Source organism: Podarcis filfolensis (assembly GCF_964270895.1).
Source record: "Podarcis filfolensis genome assembly, chromosome: 2".
Classification (NCBI taxonomy): domain Eukaryota; kingdom Metazoa; phylum Chordata; class Lepidosauria; order Squamata; family Lacertidae; genus Podarcis; species Podarcis filfolensis.
Window position 1 is genome coordinate 16983815 of NC_139605.1, and position 18095 is coordinate 17001909.

General features: G+C 45.7%; 1 long non-coding RNA gene across 1 annotated transcript; it reads left to right on the plus strand.

The window, feature by feature from the left end:
- The first annotated feature begins 9316 nt into the window (after positions 1-9316).
- LOC310757423 lies at positions 9317-14881 on the plus strand. Its single transcript, XR_014545190.1, has 3 exons — positions 9317-10051; positions 11566-11676; positions 13157-14881. It is a non-coding gene; the product is annotated as an uncharacterized lncRNA (long non-coding RNA).
- Positions 14882-18095: the final 3214 nt, after the last annotated feature.

The window sequence follows — 18095 nt, forward strand, 5'->3', positions numbered from 1 at the left end:
GTAAGAGGCCGGGTGAATTCTCCATAGCGGGGAATCCATGCGCGGCAAAACCCACTCATTCCGATGAAGCCCCGAAGTTGTCGTTTAGTCTTTGGCAGGGGTAATTTTGTTATTGCCTCGATTCTGTCTGTGGTTAGAGCACGAGTGCCCTCTCCTAGGATGTGGCCAAGATATCTGACTTCCTTCTTGCAAAACTGTATCTTTTTTGGGGATACTTTGTGTCCCTTCTGTGCTAGTATGTTTAGGAGAGTTATAGTGTCGGTTTTGCAGGATTCGAAGTCTTGAGCACAGAGTAAGATGTCGTCTACATAAAGCCTGAGAGCGGAGCCTCCTGGCAGTGTCACGTCAGCTAAATCTTGATGAAGTATAGATGAGAAAATTGCTGGGGACTCTACATATCCTTGGGGTAACCGGGTCCACGTTAGTTGTCCTGTCTGCCATGTAAAGGCAAATAGGAATTGGCTGTCTGGGTCTACGGGGATGCTGAAGAAGGCTGAACATAGATCTATGACGGAGTATACCACAGTTCTCTCCGGAATCGTGCTCAAGAGATGGTGTGGGTTAGCTACCACAGAGTGCCTGGGGATGACGAAGGCATTCACGAGCCTGAGGTCCTGTACTAAACGCCATTTGGTGGGATTGGTATTAGGTTTCTTGACGGGGAGAAGGGGAGTGTTGCAGGGGGAAGCGCATGGGACCAAAACCCCCATTTTGAGGAATTCGTCGATCATCGGAGTCAACCCATCTATGGCCTCTTGAGGAAGGGGATATTGTTTGGTGCACGGGAAGGGTAGATCTTTCCTGTAGTTTACTTTTACCGGGGTTGCAGATTTTAAAAGTCCTACAGAGGTTGACTCAGTTCCCCATAGAGAGGGGGAGACGCTATTTAAGAGTTCAGGCGGAAGGTCTATGGTAGGATTGTGAGCTTCTTGTAACATCCCTTGGAAGCTGAAGATGGATTCATTAGGCATGTGCAAATAGATTCCTTCTTGTCCGCATTGTATGGTAGCGTTTAATTTACAGAGCAGATCCCTCCCCAAAAGGTTGACGGGGCTAGATGTGAGCAAGAAAGTATGTTTGACAGATAGGGGACCGACGGAGACTTTTGCTGGTTTGGAAAGAGGGCAGTTCCTGGGAATTCCATCCAGTCCCATTACGGTTCTGGTTTGTTCCCCGGGGGTCAGATGACTATTTGTGAGGGTGGAATAGGTAGCTCCAGTGTCCAAGAGGCAATCATAGGGTTGCCCGTCTATTTGCATGGTGCAAATAGGATCAGAGGAGGATAGTTGTAAAACGGGACAAAGAAAGGGGAAGGAGGCGGGATCTGCTTTTAATTGTCAATGCTCCTGATATTCTTGTACGGCCATTTCGCGGGCTGGGCTGACGGGGTTGGCGGCCGGTTTGAAGGGGTTGAGAGGATCTTGAGCGTGATTTCTGGGCCTTGGTTGTGGGGGGGCGAAGTTAGTTCGATGTTGCGTTTGGACTGTTGGTGGTATATGTCCGTATGGGGGGTATGATTCCCTAGATTTGGGGTGTGAAGGTTCACGGTAGTCTGGCCTGTATGGTCTCGGATCTGTGTACTCAGGTCTTGCAATTTCTGGCAGGAGGGGGCAAAATCTCCTGATGTGCCCTACTTCTTTGCAGTTATAGCAGATACGTTTGTCTCGGTACTCTGGACCGTTTGGTTTGTTTCTATCCTTGTATGGTGGGACCCCTCCCGCATAGGCTAGTACCCTCGGAGAGTCGGGTTTTAAATCCTTCCTCCTCCGCTCGTCCCTCGAATTAAAGACTGATTTGGCGATGGAAAGGATTTCGTTAATGGTCTTTCCGTCGTATCCAAGGTGTGCGTTTAGGGCTTTTCTGATATCCGCCGTAGCTTGGTCTTTGAAGAAGCCTTTAACTATAACCTCATGTTGGGGGCTTTCTGGGTCTATACCACCCCAGGTTTTAATTGCAGAGACCAAACGAGAATAATAGTCGGACGGGTGTTCCTCTGGTCCTTGAAGGACGGCTTGGACTTTAGTCCAATTTACGGTTCGCTGGCCAGCAGCTTTAATTCCATCTAGGATGGCCTTTTTGAAAATTTTTAGGGCCCATACGCCATTGGTGGAGTTGTAATCCCATTCCGGGTCGTTTAGTAATGTCTGGGCGGTTAAGGGGGCCATGGAGGCAGGTCTATTTAATTGATAGTTTTCACGGTTTAGAGCCTCTCCTGCCTTCGCTAATATTTCTCTCTTCTCGGCCTCGTTGAAGAGGGCTCCGAGTAGCATATGGACGTCCGCCCATGTGGGGTTGTGTGTCGAGAAGATGGTGGCCACCTGGCGGTGGCACTTATCAGGGTCGTCTCTCAAGGAGGGCATTTTGTCGGACCAATTCATCAGATCCGACGTAAGGAAAGGTTGATGTGTGAAGACCATGCGAGGCGGGTCTCCCTCCTTCGCCGGGGGTATGGGCAGTGCCCTTAAGGGAAATGCGCCCTCTACATCTCCGTTGAGTAATGTCTCCCTAGTCCGCGTTCGGCTGGCAACCGGTCCATCTGACCCCCCATTAGTGTGTTGTCCGTTGGGAAGGGCCGGTACATCCAGAGTAGGATGGTCCTCTCCTGTCTTAGAGGTGCCAGCGGAAGAGTCCGGCCGTGATACGGTCGCTTCCACTCGGGGAGGGGTAGTGACTGGGGAAGTGGTCGCATCTTCTCCCGGTCCGGTGCTCCCTCCTGCGGGTCTCGCCCTGGCCTCCGGTAACTGGGGGGCTCTAGGTTCGGAGTAGTAAAAGGGAACAAGAGTTCTATCCAGCTGTTCTTCCTGGGCCCTGATTTCATCATATGGGGGAGGTCGGGCTGTTTTTAAAACGGCCATTTGGCGGACGATATGCGTTTGCTGGTCCCTAAACAACTCGCGAGCTTCGGCAAAGAGATTGAGGTAATAGATTTGGCGAGGCTTCTCGTCGGCCAGATAGGATTTAAGTGCTTGCATTTTCACAAGGTTGAAGGAACCATGTGGTGGCCATTGGGCAGGTGGTTCCAGATGATGGGTAAAAGCGACCCATGAAATGTTGCAGAGATCCCTCAGTCTGGATTTTGAGAGTCCCTTTCTCCCTCTCAATTCCTTCCAATTCAAAAGAACGAAATTCAGAGGGGTATCGGGATCTTCTTCAGGGCGGAAAGGCTTCATGGAAGCCTTGTCGCCCTGGGAAGCCCAATCAGAGTGTTGGGAAGCGTGAGCTCCCATCTCTCTGATACACAAGGATGGGGTGTTTCGCTAGCGGTGCGCACTATAACAAAATAAAGGACAGACAAGGGGGGACGAGGGAGGGAGGACGGATAGGGAGGGATAGAAAAAGAATAGTATTCGGTCAGGGAAATAGTTATCTTGTAGCATAAGGGATTTATTTCGTTAAAACGGCTCTATTTATTCCTACTTAAACTTGATCCTGTCTACCATTTAACTGTACTCAACATATTACTCTTGAACCTCAAACATCTGCCTTAAAGTCACGGGCCTCTCTTTCTACCCGATACACAGTCACAATTCCTAACTTCTACCTCAGTACCATGCGCGCAACTGGTCCTAGTGTGGGGCCCCAATTTGTGAATCACCCCTCTACCTCCACGACAGCCTCCTGCCTAGCCTTTCGGACTAAGTTCGGAATTCCCTACTGAACGCTTGCGCAATGCAATGCCAGATCGGGGTCCGAGAAACAGATCAAGTTCTGAAGAGAAGCAAATGACCTTGCGTTCTCACATACCCGGGTCATCCTCAACAAGAGTCGCCAGGCAGGAGGGGCGGCTTCATTTGCATATTTAGGACAGGGAGAGTGAGAGAGTACTTTGAAGGACGCCTCCGGACGACTCCGAGGGAGGGACGTCAGGGAAGACAGTAAAGAGCCACGCTTTCCCGGACTCAATTCCAAGACGGAAAACGGGGGAGAAAAGGAAAGAGTGAGGTCGGAAGGACGCCTCCGGACGACTCCGAGGGAGGGACGTCAGAGAAACAGTAAAGAGCCACGCTTTCCCGGACTCAATTCCAAGACGGAAAACGGGGGAGAAAAGGAGAGAGTGAGAGAATTTGCGTTCCCGGGCGACTCCGAGGGGTAACGCTGGAAACAAAGTACCACAATTTCCCCGGCCACGCTCCGAAAAGGAAATTGGGGGAGAGAAAGGAAAAGTGATAGGCGTACCCGGACGACTCCGAGGGGTAACGCCGGAAAACAATAAAGTGGTCACAACTTCCCCGGCCACACTCCGAAAGGGAAATTGGGAGAAAAGGGAAAGTTTTAGACGTACCCGGACGACTCCGAGGGGTAATCGTCTGACAGTAAAGTTCCGCGATCTCCCTGGCCACACTCCGAGGGGGAGAATCGGGGGAGAAAAGGAGAGTATCTTAGGCGTACCCGGACGACTCCGAGGGGTAACGCTAGAAATGAAAGAAGGAAAGTCTGGCTGTCGTGGAGACGTACCTTTACCTCCCCCCTCCCAGTGTATTTACTTCAAACCATACTCACGTTCGAAGATGTCCCCCGCAGATCCCGGGATCCTTTTCTTTAGCCGGCTTTACCTCGCCTTTGCTCTCCCTGGTTGGGCTTCTGGTGACGGTTGATTACCGCCCGCAAAGAGGAGACAGGGAGAGGAAGAAAAGGGATCCCTGAGCTAAAGATGCCCAGTGGCGCCCGATCCCCTCTATCTCCCCTCTCACCTTTGCAGGAGAACCAAGTGTCCCTGAGTACGGTCGCCAAACTGTTAACGGAACGCAGAGGGCTCTCTTGGACGAAATGAAGACACCAACCAGAGCAATTCAGAGCAAAACAGCAGCCAGTAGGCTTGGTCTTTATTTGTAAAGACTGTCGCAACAGGGCCCCCACCGCCCACAAGGTGAAGCAAGATGGAAGCCCCGAACAAAGGGAGACCCTTACTTTTATTACTTGCTAATCCCCTTGGTTACACCCTCAAATTACATCATATTTACATCATGATTACATTGAGAACAGGAGGAGTTAGGGGAGGAGTCGGGCAGGTAACTCGAGCATCTTCACACCTGGCGAATGTCCCCCTCCTCCCTTACTAGTGAATCACCTGGGCAAAAACAAAGGGAAGGGGCGCCGCTTCCTGCCCCCTGGAGGGAATCCGGTCATAGTCCTTTTGTTTTGGCCGAAGCTGAATACACGGTCGTATGCAGGCTATTGTGTCTTCAGCCGGTTGGTCGTCTAAGCCCATCAAGCCGGCTATCAGGATGGTCAGGTTATCCGGGTGGAGCACTGTGTACGTGCCTGCTCGGTCGAGGGATTATGGCTGGTTGGTACCAAGTCACCCCCCTTTGATAGTCTTTGTGATTTGGAGCCGAATAAAAGTGGTCCGATGAAAATCCGAGGTACGGTTGATTTTTGGCGAATTTCTGAAGAAGATGGTTGTTGAAGTTCAAAGCACTCCCAAGTTTAGATACAATGTAGCAACATTTGATTAGATCAGTCACGGTCAATTGAGTCCGGAAACATTGTATTAGTGAGCTGTCAAAGTGAGGAAGCGGTAGATGCCGGCTGCAGTACCAGCGTAGCCGCCACTAGGGGCGCTGTTCGCTAATGCTGATTGGTCGAGACGGCAGCCGGCTGACCCAGAGTTCGGCCGCCCGGTCTACTGAGGGGAATTACATAGAGAGAATAGGGATTCTATAGAGCTTGTCAAAATAGCGCTTCCTTATTTACGGAAGGCTTTCTTTACAGAAACAACCCTCTGAAGGGACGTCTCCCGGATGGGGATAGGTGTGTGTGTGTGCGTGTGTGTGTGTGTGTGTGGTGCTTGTGCATTACAAGTGAGCGTGTGGAAGAGACAAGGGGGGGGGTCTCCGGCCACAAAACATTCTTTAAGAAACAGACAAAAGTTCCTGGAAGCTTTAAAGAGGGTTCCAGAATTTTCTTTAGTGTATAGTAGTGGTACTCTAGGCTCCATTGGTGTCAGGTGGAGGTGCAAATAAAGGGAGGAAGTTGCAGTTGCAATTTCTGCACCAGGAAATCACACACCATCAGTACGCATGCCAACAACGAGGTGGGAAGGAAGACAATATGTGCTGCTGATACTGTGAGTTTTGCTGTGTTAAGATTGTTAATTACTGGACTGAAATTATACTGTTCTGGAGAGATAAAGAAGGAATGTAAATAGCTTGTACATAAGAGTAACAGAAATGCTTGTGCAACCAGTCAAGCAATAAAGAAGCTCTTGACTGTGAATTTGAGTATGACTCCTGTTCTTGTCCTCTGCCTCTGGGGAAAACTCTGCTACAAACAGTAAGAAGTGGTTTTACCGAGGTGCCACCACACAAGCAGAAAAGCGCAGCAGAAGTGTGTGGGCGGTAATCTCTAATAGTAACACCTTTTAACAGAGTGGTTAATGGACAGATTCACAGAGCTGCCAAATATTGGGCATTGCTTGGCAAGTGCAAAGTTGCAGCAGCAATATGAAAAATACCAAGCATGGTATTCATGGACATATCACTGCAAGGCAGACTGTGCAACAGTCTTCCAGCGGTACTGGAAGAGCTGCTTCATTAGAGTCTTGAATACCAGCTGTATTCTTATATTAAGCCATATTACGTAGAGGGACCTTGCTTAAGAAGATGAAATGTTGCGGAGGAACAAGAAAGTAAGGTTTCTGCTTCAAGGAACTAACTGGCATGTCACTTGGAAAGTAGCCTATTTTTCAGTCTGAAGGAAAGGTATTTAGGATTTATTTTAGACAATAGTGGTGGAAATTCTGAGATTTAAGGGTTTGTTTTATGTGGACATGTATTTTGTACGTGTTTTAACTTTATTTTATTTTAATATTGACACTTTAGTAGTTTTAGCATGGAAAAAAAATCAGTTTTAGGTATGCATTTGTCAATGGAGCTTATAATGGAGTTTATTTCAATGTGCTGTGAGCTTTGTCTGTTCTTTTGGTATTAACTATGGACTCGACTCACTAGTTAGTATCAACATAAGGACTTCTCTTTCTCTCGTCAGATCCAACAAACAAGTTGCAGACCCTCAAATTTTGTGGCGAAGCTCAGTATAAAAAATACTGCGGAACGAAAAAGGGAGAGAAATTTAAAGTACAATGCTGTGAAACCGACATGTGTTTTAAGTGATTTTACTGTTCTATTCTTCTATTGTTTTAACTCATCCAGAAACCTCATGGTAAAGGGTGGGTAGCCAATCTTCCTCCTTCTCTTTCACTTTCTCCTTTGAAAAACATAATATTAGAACATTTCATACCCTTTGCTTTTGACGGATGTCTGGTCTTCCTTCTGCCATTGCAATTCAAATGACAGAGCAAACACAGAAAAGCAACAGACCCCACCCCGAGACTGTGATTCTACCACTGCCTCCACTAGTACACCACTGGTGGTAATAGTAATAGTAGTAATAACAATAACCATAACACAATAATAATAATAAATTGTTCCCCACTCATCTTAAATGTTTAGCCTCAGATGTCTGTTTACCCCATTTTAGGTACCCCCTTCGCTCATGCTCCTGGTTTGAAATCCTGCTCTTCATCAGCCTGCCAGATTGGCCAATTGCAGGCTGGTGTGGAGAGGGAACAATCAGGATTGCCTCAGGTCCACTCCCGGGGGATTTAAAACAGCCCACGCCAGCCCCCGATGTCCAGCATTTCTTCGTTGGATCAACCCACCCATTTTGCATTTACAAATTGAACTGACCTTGCAGTGGCTGCGGTGGTCGCTGTATTGTTGGTGCCGGGTAGGAATTTGCCTACCTGGGGAATTGGCTATGACCTGGAGGTTTTGCCTAACCCTGTAGCAATCGTCACAACTTTGGCGGTTTAGGCGTTGGGTAGCCTTAGCCTTCGTTGGAGGGGGGGGGGTTGTACCCTGGCCTTCCCCTCCCGAAATAGGGTATCCTGTTAAAGGGGTCTGTGATGGAGTTGCTTCTGTCCATTTGCCCAGATGGGGGGAGGGGCTTGGGCCTCAGCGTTCCTAGGGGTAGGGATCCCTGTGGGAATCCCCCTATTTGATGTAAGTCATGGGAATCCCCACTGCCGGGTTGACCCTGATGTCATTTCCGGGAGGCAGACCGGAAATAAATGCTTACACAATGCCTATAGCCAAACCACTTCATCTGTAGTCAATAAAGTTGTGGCCTGATTTGATCTCATTCCACTGTGTGGCCTCCTTTATTGGTAGCTCACTTGAGCAGAGGAAGGGTGCACACCCTGGGCCTGTAGACTCTGGGAAGTTTCCAAGAGAATATAAAAATACATAAAACCATCCGGCATTGAAAACTTGCCTACACAAGACTGCCTTCAAATGTCTCAAGGTCAGTCCTTAATTGCCTTGTTAGAGCATCCCAACCGATACTCACAGTCAGGATGGTCAGGGGGGAGGCTGGAGCCACTTCCATCCAGACTCTCCTAGGTCATGCCCATCAGATTCTTAATTCATCTCTTCCTGGAGCTCATGGGTCCCTGTTCTTCCCAACCCCTCCTTGTTTGTAGAGCTCAAATGTTCTCTTTTCTCTTTCCTGACCATTGCCATGTAATTGGAACATAGCAAGGCTTTTAAGTAGTTTGGACTGGAGGGAGTTCTAGGTGGCCAATCAAGATAGAGATCAATAATAATAGTTAAAATTACTGCTAGTTTTGCATGCAGAACAAATGCGATAATAATAGCTCGCAATATTTGTTGTACCTTACGCGACAATGCTTTCCTTCAATAAAGTTGAAAAATGAAGTTGTGGTCTGTGTTCTATTTTGGTTCCTGTGTAATTTTTGTATCTTGATCACACAGGAAATCACTTGCCTTATATTTTCTGTTCCTCATGATTGATGTGTTTATTGTGAGGCCTTATTATTTTGTTCTAATTCCTTTCTTTGATCTAACAACAAATGCCTATTTTAAAAGTATGGGCCATATCCCATGCTTTGCAACAGACTTCTGTGCTCAGCAGCACTCCCTCTCCCTCTCCTGCTTTCCCTCCAGCTTCCGGCAAGCACAGACAAAAATACAACAAAGCAGATCCTCCATTTTGCACAACACTCTTGTATCATAAATGACAGTTTTCAAATAGAATCCCATACACAAATCACATGTGCCCAGTTAGCATCTGGAAGTATTGACGTAACCGTACCATATTAGTATGTTTCTCCAAGTCTTTGCACTCAGATTCCAAAATAAAAGGGCCTCAGTCAACTGTTTAACCATCCAACCTTCCACCTCTCCCCAATTAAAATCATCAGCTCCTATTGGATGCTATCTGGCTCCAAGAAATATGAATTCTGTTCATGGGATTGCCAGGAATCAGAGTCTGTCTTGCAAGCCTGCTGTCTCTCCATGTCCCACACCTTTGAGTAAAGTTGAAGATACATGCAATATGAAAGGACCACTTATTTATCACTCAAGGAGGACTGGCAGTAACACATGGCTGGGCATACCATTCATTCCGCTGCGAGCAGCAGTGAGATACAAAAGAAAGCTGCTAACACAATGATTCGGGAATATGGGCTGGCCAGAAGTCACCCATTGTGTTTCATCTGCAGGCTGGTTGAGAGTTGCCTGCTCGGCACATCTTACTATTACAACTGAAACCCGGAGCTGAACAGAAAACCCTCGTAAGATAGCATCAGGCATCCGCCACGGTCCGCGACATTCTGTACAGTATGCAGCTGATTTCTCAGCCCATTTGGGTTGTCCTAACAATCAGTACTTTATGCCTGAAAGGACCCAAGACAACCATCGCCTTCACTCTCTGCTGCCCATCCGAGTGACCCAAGCATATTGCCAGAGGCTCCTTGGACCTTTCAAGGCCACCAGGATGAGGCAAGAAGCCAAGAGGGTTCCTCCCAGCCGTATATAATGGATATCTTGAACCCGGCTCCTCAGACTGAACAGCGTGTTCCTGCCTGCCCTGGAAACCTGCGGTTTCTCAGCTGCTAGCCTTCCAAAGCTGTCTCTCCATACAACAGGCATTCCAATGGAGCAGAGCTTGTTTCTTGGTAATCGAAGGCCACGTCTGCTTCAGGTCTGGCTACTTACATTCTGCGTTCTTCTTTGCTTCAGGACTGGAGGTAAGTATTGCCCCCATCCCAGAAGAGGTAAAAGAAGAAGAAGCTACTGTTTTACATAGGTTGACTCTATTAGTAGCCGGAGAGATATACTTTGGGGTGGTAGGGCGGAAATGCCTTCTGCCATAGGTCTGCAACAATTCAGTGTTATTGTGCATGCTTTTCATGCAGAAAGCCCCAGGTTAATCCCTTAGCATCTCCAGTCGAAAAATTTAAGGAGAAGAGAGTCGGTACAATAATGGGGCAAAATGGACCGGTAGCTTGAAATGCTGGAAGGCAGCTCTGTATGTATGTATGTAGGAGTGAATCAGGCTGCCCAACATCTGGTATATTTGTAGGATGCGGGTAGTGTTGTGGTCTAAACCACTGAGCCTCTTGGGTTTGCCAGTCAGAAGGTTGGCGGTTCAAATCCCCATGACGGGGTGAGCTCATGTTGCTCGGTCCCAACTCCTGCCGACTTAGCAGTTCAAAAGCATGCCAGTGCAAGTAGATAAATAGATACCACTTTGATGGGAAGGAAAATGGCATTTCCATGCGCTCTGGCTTCTGGCTTGCCATTCCGTTGCCACAGAAGTGGTTTAGTCCTGCTGGCCACATGACCCTGAAATCTGTCTGTGGACAAACACCAGAAAGCGAGAAGAGCACCGTACCCCATCATCGCCTTTGAATCGACTTCACTGTCCAGGAGTCCTTTACCTTTTATATGTGTAGGGTTGGAGAGAAAATGTCTCATGTAACATTAAATACGTTCTGCCATTAGTGCAAGGATTTGTGCCTTCACAATGGGACTTCCCTCCTCTTCCTGAGTGTGCCCTAAATCTATTCAGTGCATTCCCCAAACTGCCGGAGGTAAATTTGGGCAAGATACGCAGCAGGCATTGGGGAGGAGTGAAAGGGAGAACTTCTGTTGCAAAGGCACAAATCCTTTCACTAACGTCATGAGTGCACTGAGTATGACCAATGGGCCTATATTCCAGCTTTTTCTGCCAGGTCTAAAAGTGGAGCCCAATAGTTTAGAGCTCTTTTCAGGACAGAGTTAAGCTTCAATTAAGGGAGGAAGCTGCTTTTCTTCTGGGAGCACCATCTTTGGAAAAAAGAGGATTCCCTTGTCTGGGCGGAATGTGTTGCTAGACAAAGGGCCCAGGAGCATGCTGTGCATCTGCATAGAGTATCCCCATCTGCAAAGATGTAAATTTAGTCAGACTTTCTGATGGGGGGAAAAATCCTACTGCTCTAGGATCTATTCTGACAGCTATGGGTGCCTATAGGATTTTATGGGTTGGGAGACTGAAAATCAATTGGTTCCTCCACAAATGAAAAAAAAGGAGTCTCACTTGGTACAATGCTTTGCAGTACACCCAGGAAAGAAAATTAATATAAATGAGGAAAGTGGTAGGAGTTCCTGGGGCTTCAGACCCCTCGTCTACCTCCTAATGAAGCCCTGGATTTAGTGACCGATGGGTGAAGGTGATGCTTTCAGGAAGAAACAATAAAACAATTTTTTGTGCCTCCTACAGCAGATGCTGTGAAATGCAGAAAATGCATGTCAACTGGTACTGGCAAGCCGTGTAAACCAAATGATTTGACATGTACCGGGCTATACTGTGTAATGACAGAAAAATTGGAAGGTAAGAAGGCTTTTCTGTGACTATGACTTGCCTATTCTATGCTCTGGTAACCTCTTCATTTCTCTGATGAAAATGGGAATATCCCATTCCACAATGGCAATTTTATTATTTATACACCACACATCTTACGGGGTTGCCCCAGCCACTCTGAGAAGCTTCCAAAAGATATAAAAACATAATAAAACATTAAACATTTTAAAAACTTCCCTATACAGCAGGCTCGTCCAACTCTTATAGAGACTGCGACTGAATTCACTTGGTAATGTAAGGAGTAACTGTTAGGCAAACATTCTTTAAGAAACAGACAAAAGTTCCTGGAAGCTTTAAAGAGGGTTCCAGAATTTTCTTTAGTGTATAGTAGTGGTACTCTAGGCTCCATTGGTGTCAGGTGGAGGTGCAAATAAAGGGAGGAAGTTGCAGTTGCAATTTCTGCACCAGGAAATCACACACCATCAGTACGCATGCCAACAACGAGGTGGGAAGGAAGACAATATGTGCTGCTGATACTGTGAGTTTTGCTGTGTTAAGATTGTTAATTACTGGACTGAAATTATACTGTTCTGGAGAGATAAAGAAGGAATGTAAATAGCTTGTACATAAGAGTAACAGAAATGCTTGTGCAACCAGTCAAGCAATAAAGAAGCTCTTGACTGTGAATTTGAGTATGACTCCTGTTCTTGTCCTCTGCCTCTGGGGAAACTCTGCTACAAACAGTAAGAAGTGGTTTTACCGAGGTGCCACCACACAAGCAGAAAAGCGCAGCAGAAGTGTGTGGGCGGTAATCTCTAATAGTAACACCTTTTAACAGAGTGGTTAATGGACAGATTGACAGAGCTGCCAAATATTGGGCATTGCTTGGCAAGTGCAAAGTTGCAGCAGCAATATGAAAAATACCAAGCATTTCCCATGAAAATAAGTATTAGAAAGCTTTTCCCCAGCTCCATTTTGCAGCTGGGGAGATTCATGGACATATCACTGCAAGGCAGACTGTGCAACAGTCTTCCAGCAGTACTGGAAGAGCTGCTTCATTAGAGTCTTAAATGCCAGCTATATTCTTATATTAAGCCATATTACGTAGAGGGACCTTGCTTAAGAAGATGAAATGTTGCCGAGGAACAAGGAAAGTAAGGTTTCTGTTTCAAGTAACTAACTGGCATGTCACTTGGAAAGTAGCCTATTTTTCAGTCTGAAGGAAAGGTATTTGGGATTTATTTTAGACAACAGTGGTGGAAATTCTGAGATTTAAGGGTTTGTTTTATGTGGACATGTATTTTGCGCATGTTTTAACTTAATTTTATTTTAATGTTGACACTTTAGTAGTTTTCCATGGGGAAAAAACAGTTTTAGGTATGCATTTGTCAATGGAGCTTAAAATGGAGTTTATTTCAATGTGCTGTGAGCTTTGTCTCTTTTTTGGTATGAACTATGGACTCCACTCACTAGTTAGTATCAACATAAGCACTTCTCTTTCTCTCGCCAGGTCCAAATAAGGAGTTGCGGACCTTCAAATTTTGTGGCGAAGCTCAGAATAAAAAATTCTGCGGAACGGACAGGGGAGAGAAACTTAAAGTACACTGCTGTGAAACTGACATGTGTTTTGACTGATTTTCCTGTTCTATTCTTCTATTGTTGTAACCCATCCAGAAACCTCATGGTAAAGGGTGGGTAGCCAGTCTTTCTCCTTCTCTTTCACTTTCTCCTTTGAAAAACATAATATTAGAACATTTCATATCCTTTGCTTTTGACGGATGTCTGGTCTTCCTCCTGCCATTCCAATTCAAATGACAGAGCAAACACAGAAAAGCAACAAACCCCACCCCGAGACTGTGATTCTACCACTGCCTCCACTAGTACACCACTGGTGGTAATAGTAATAGTAGTAATAACCATAACCATAACACAATAATAATAATAAATTTGTTCCCCACTCATCTTAAATGTGTAGCCCCAGATGTCTGTTTACCCCCTTTTAGGTACCCCCTTTGGCTCATACTCCTGGTTTGAAATCCTGCTCTTCATCAGCCTGCCAAATGGGCCAATTGCAGGCTGGTGTGGAGAGGGAACAATCAGGATTGCCTCAGGTCTACTCCGGGGGGATTTAAAACAGCCCACGCCAGCCCCCGATGTCTAGCATTCTTCGCAAAAACCGACCCATTTTGCATTTACAAATTGAATTCACCTTGCAATGGCTGCGGTGGTCGCTGTATTGTTGGTACCGGGTAGGAATTTGCCTACCTGGTGAATTGGCTATGACCTGGAGGTTTTGCCTAACCCTGTAGCAATCGTCACAACTTTGGCGGTTTAGGCGTTGGGTAGCCTTAGCCTTGGTTGGAGGGGGGGTTGTACCCTGGCCTTCCCCTCCAGAAATAGGGTATCCTGTTAAAGGGGTCTGTGATGGAGTTGCTTCTGTCCATTTGCCCAGATGGGGGGAGGGGCTTGGGCCTCAGCGTTCCTAGGGGTAGGGATCCCTGTGGGGATCCCCCTATTTGATGTAAGTCATGGGAATCTCCACTGCCGGGTTGACCCTGATGTCATTTCCGGTAGGCAGACCGGAAATAAATGCTTACACAATGCCTATAGGCAAACTACTTCATCTGTAGTCAATAAAGTTGTGGCCTGATTTGATCTCATTCCACTGTGTGGCCTCCTTAATTGGTAGCTCACTTGAGCAGAGGAAGGGTGCACACCCTGGGCCTGTAGACTCTGGGAAGGTTCCTAGAGAATATAAAAATACATAAAACCATCCGGCATTGAAAACTTGCCTACACAAGACTGCCTTCAAATGTCTCAAGGTCAGTCCTTAATTGCCTTGTTAGAGCATCCCAACCGATACTCACAGTCAGGATGGTCAGGGGGGAGGCTGGAGCCACTTCCATCCAGACTCTCCTAGGTCATGCCCATCAGATTCTTAATTCATCTCTTCCTGGAGCTCATGGGTCACTGTTCTTCCCAACCCCTCCCTGGTTGTAGAGCTCAAATGTTCTCTTTTCTCTTTCCTGACCTTTGCCATGTAATTGGAACATAGCAAGGCTTTTAAGTAGTTTGGACTGGAGGGAGTTTTAGGTGGCCAATCAAGATAGAGATCAATAATAATAGTTAAAATTACTGCTAATTTTGCATGCAGAACAAATGCGAGAATAATAGCTTGCAATATTTGTTGTACCTTACGCGACAATGCTTTCCTTCAATAAAGTTGAAAAATGAAGTTGGGGTCTGTGTTCTATTTTGGTTCCTGTGTAATTTTTGTATCTTGATCACACAAGAAATCACTTGCCTTATATTTTCTGTTCCTCACGATTGATGTGTTTATTGTGAGGCCTTATTATTTTGTTCTAATTCCTTTCTTTGATCTAACAACAAATGCCTATTTTAAAAGTATGGGCCATATCCCATGCTTTGCAACAGACTTCTGTGCTCAGCAGCACTTCCTCTCCCTCTCCTGCTTTCCCTCCAACTTCCGGCAAGCACAGACAAAAATACAACAAAGCAGATCCTCCATTCTGCACAACACTCTTGCATCATAAATGACAGTTTTCAAATAGAATCCCATACACAAATCACATGTGCCCAGTTAGCATCTGGAAGTATTGACGTAACCGTACCATATTAGTATGTTTCTCCAAGTCTTTGCACTCAGATTCCAAAATAAAAGGGCCTCAGTCAACTGTTTAACCATCCAACCTTCCACCTCTCCCCAATTAAAAGCATCAGCTCCTATTGGATGCTATCTGGCTCCAAGAAATATGAATTCTGTTCATGGGATTGCCAGGAATCAGAGTCTGTCTTGCAAGCCTGCTGTCTCTCCATGTCCCACATCTTTGAGTAAAGTTGCAGATACATGCAATATCAAAGGACCACTTATTTATCACTCATGGAGAACAGAAACACATGGCTGTGCACATCATTCATTCCGCTGTGAGCAGCAGTGAGATACAAAAGACAGCTGCTAACACAACGATTCGGGAATATGGGCTGGCCAGAAGTCATCCATTGTGTTTCATCTGCAGGCTGGTTGAGAGTTGCCTGCTCGGCACATTGTACTATTACAATTGAAACCTGGAGTAGAACAGAAAACCCTCGTAAGATAGCATCAGGCATCCGCCACTCCTCCGTCATATATGGTGGTGTTCAAATAAAAATCTGTACATAAATCATGGCTCAGAGTCCCTAAATTACATGAGCCCAGTCAGCAACTGGACTTGGCAACCACGCAGACAATTATCAAAAGGGAAATTGAACTCTCCCCTGAAATGGGCTCCAAGGTACAGGATTTCACCTTATAACTGGATCTGCTGAATCGAAACAATCCCTTTTACAATTCCCTTTTACCTGTGAATGGAAGCTGCTTTTCTCCTGCCTCCTGATGAAAACATGAACACTGCAAGTTGCAGGACAGATTGTGCCATCTTTGGAAAAGAGGGTCTAGTTGTCTAGGTGGAAGGTGTTGCTAGTCTCAGGGCACAGGAGCTTGCCACAAACAATTTCCATCTCTTAATCTATACACAGAGATGCAAGTTTAGTTGGACATTGAATATTGATTGGTCCCTTCACAAACGAAATGCTGTCTGTTACAACAGGCGCTGTGAAATGCAGACTGTGCTCTTCAAAGGGGCCTGGCAAGCCATGCGAACCGAAGGAGAAGACATGTATGGGACCATTCTGCTTGAAGATACAAACATTTTCAGGTAAGTCTTTTCTGTCAACCATCTCCCTTTTTCTCTGCTGGGACTAGAATGACCTGAGATATAAGTTTAAAACTAAAAATAAAAAAACTGGACGTGTATCTTTCATAAATGTTCATTTTATTTTAATGTTGACATTTTAGTAGTTTTTGTAGTTTTAGCAAAATAAATTCAAAATTCTATTTAAGTGCATATTTTTAAATGAAGCTTAAAATGTGGAGAAAGCTTTTCTCTCTCTCTTGATATGGACTATGGACTAATTCAGTAAAATTCTCTTCATTCACTAGTTAGTATCAACCTAGGCACTTATCTATCTATCTCCAGGACAAAATGGCAAATTGACTAATTACGTCAAAGAATGTGGAGTTTGAAAAAACTCTGTGGGACAGAGGTGACATCGGGAGATAAAAAGAAAGTATCATGCTGTAATAGCAACTTATGTTTTGACTGATCATTCTATTCTTAAGTTGTTTTCGCCTATCCATGTAAAAGGGTGGGTAACCAATCTTTCTCCTTTGATAGACATAATATTAGAGCGTTTCATATCATTTCCTTTTGATGGACAACAGGTCTTCCTCCTGCCATTGCAATTCAAATGACAGACAAAAGCCCCATGCAGACATTCTGATGCCACGTCTAATAATCACATTCAGGGGATGTTCCACAACCAACAGCCTCATCGTCCTCCACAAAATGGTGGCTGACTGTGTGACCTGGGGAGTCATCTGTATTTACGGAGGGCTGCCATATATCTTAGACCGATGATTTTCCAGCTCCCTAAGTGCATTGGGAAGCCTCCATGAGCACAGGAAACCCCCCAATTTGGCTATCCATACTTGTTAATCAAACACTCATCCAGTTCACAACTGTGTTTCTCCTTCCTGCTCCCAAGAGGAGGACTACTCATTTGTGCTCACTCATTTATGCACTCCTTCATTGTCTGATATTTTTAAAAGTTGCAAAAGTGCATAATTGACTTGGGTATTGGGGTGGAATGGGTCGTTTCTTGGAGAGTTGATGGACATGTACAGTGGCGTAGCGTGGGTTGTCAGCACCCGGGGCAAGGCAAGTAATGTGTGCCCCCTAACCCGTGGATTTGCGCCCCCTAACCCTAACCCCCAGATGTTGCGCCCAGTGTGGCCGGCCCCCCCTGCACCCCCCACGCTACGCCACTGGACATGTACCAAGCAGTGATTTGCAATGTCTATAGGATTTGTGGATCTCTTTATCACTCCCCATCCCTGCTTGAACTTGGCAAATCACAGAAGATGTTATCAAATACAATAACCTGTGCTAGGGATGGTGACAATTCCTCTCTTCCTGGAGCTCATGGAACCCTGTACTTCCCAACCTCTCCTCGGTTGGAGAACTCAAATGTTCTCTGTTCTCTTTCCTGAACATTGCCATGTGACTGGAACGTAGCAAAGTTTTAAGTAGTTTGGACTGGTGGGAGTTCTAGGTGGCCAACCACGATAGAGTTCAATAATAATAGTTAAAATCACTGCTAGTTTTGCATGCAGTAATGAGGCGAAAATAATAGCTTGTATTATTTGTTGTACCTTACGCATCAATTATTTCTTTCAATAAAATTTAAAAATGAAGTTGTGGTCTGTTTTCTATTTTAGCTCCTGTGTAATTACTGTATCTTGATCACAAAAGAAATCACTGTACCTCATATTTTCCTTTCCTCAAAATTGAGGAAATCTTAATTATATGGGCCATATCTCATGCTTTGCA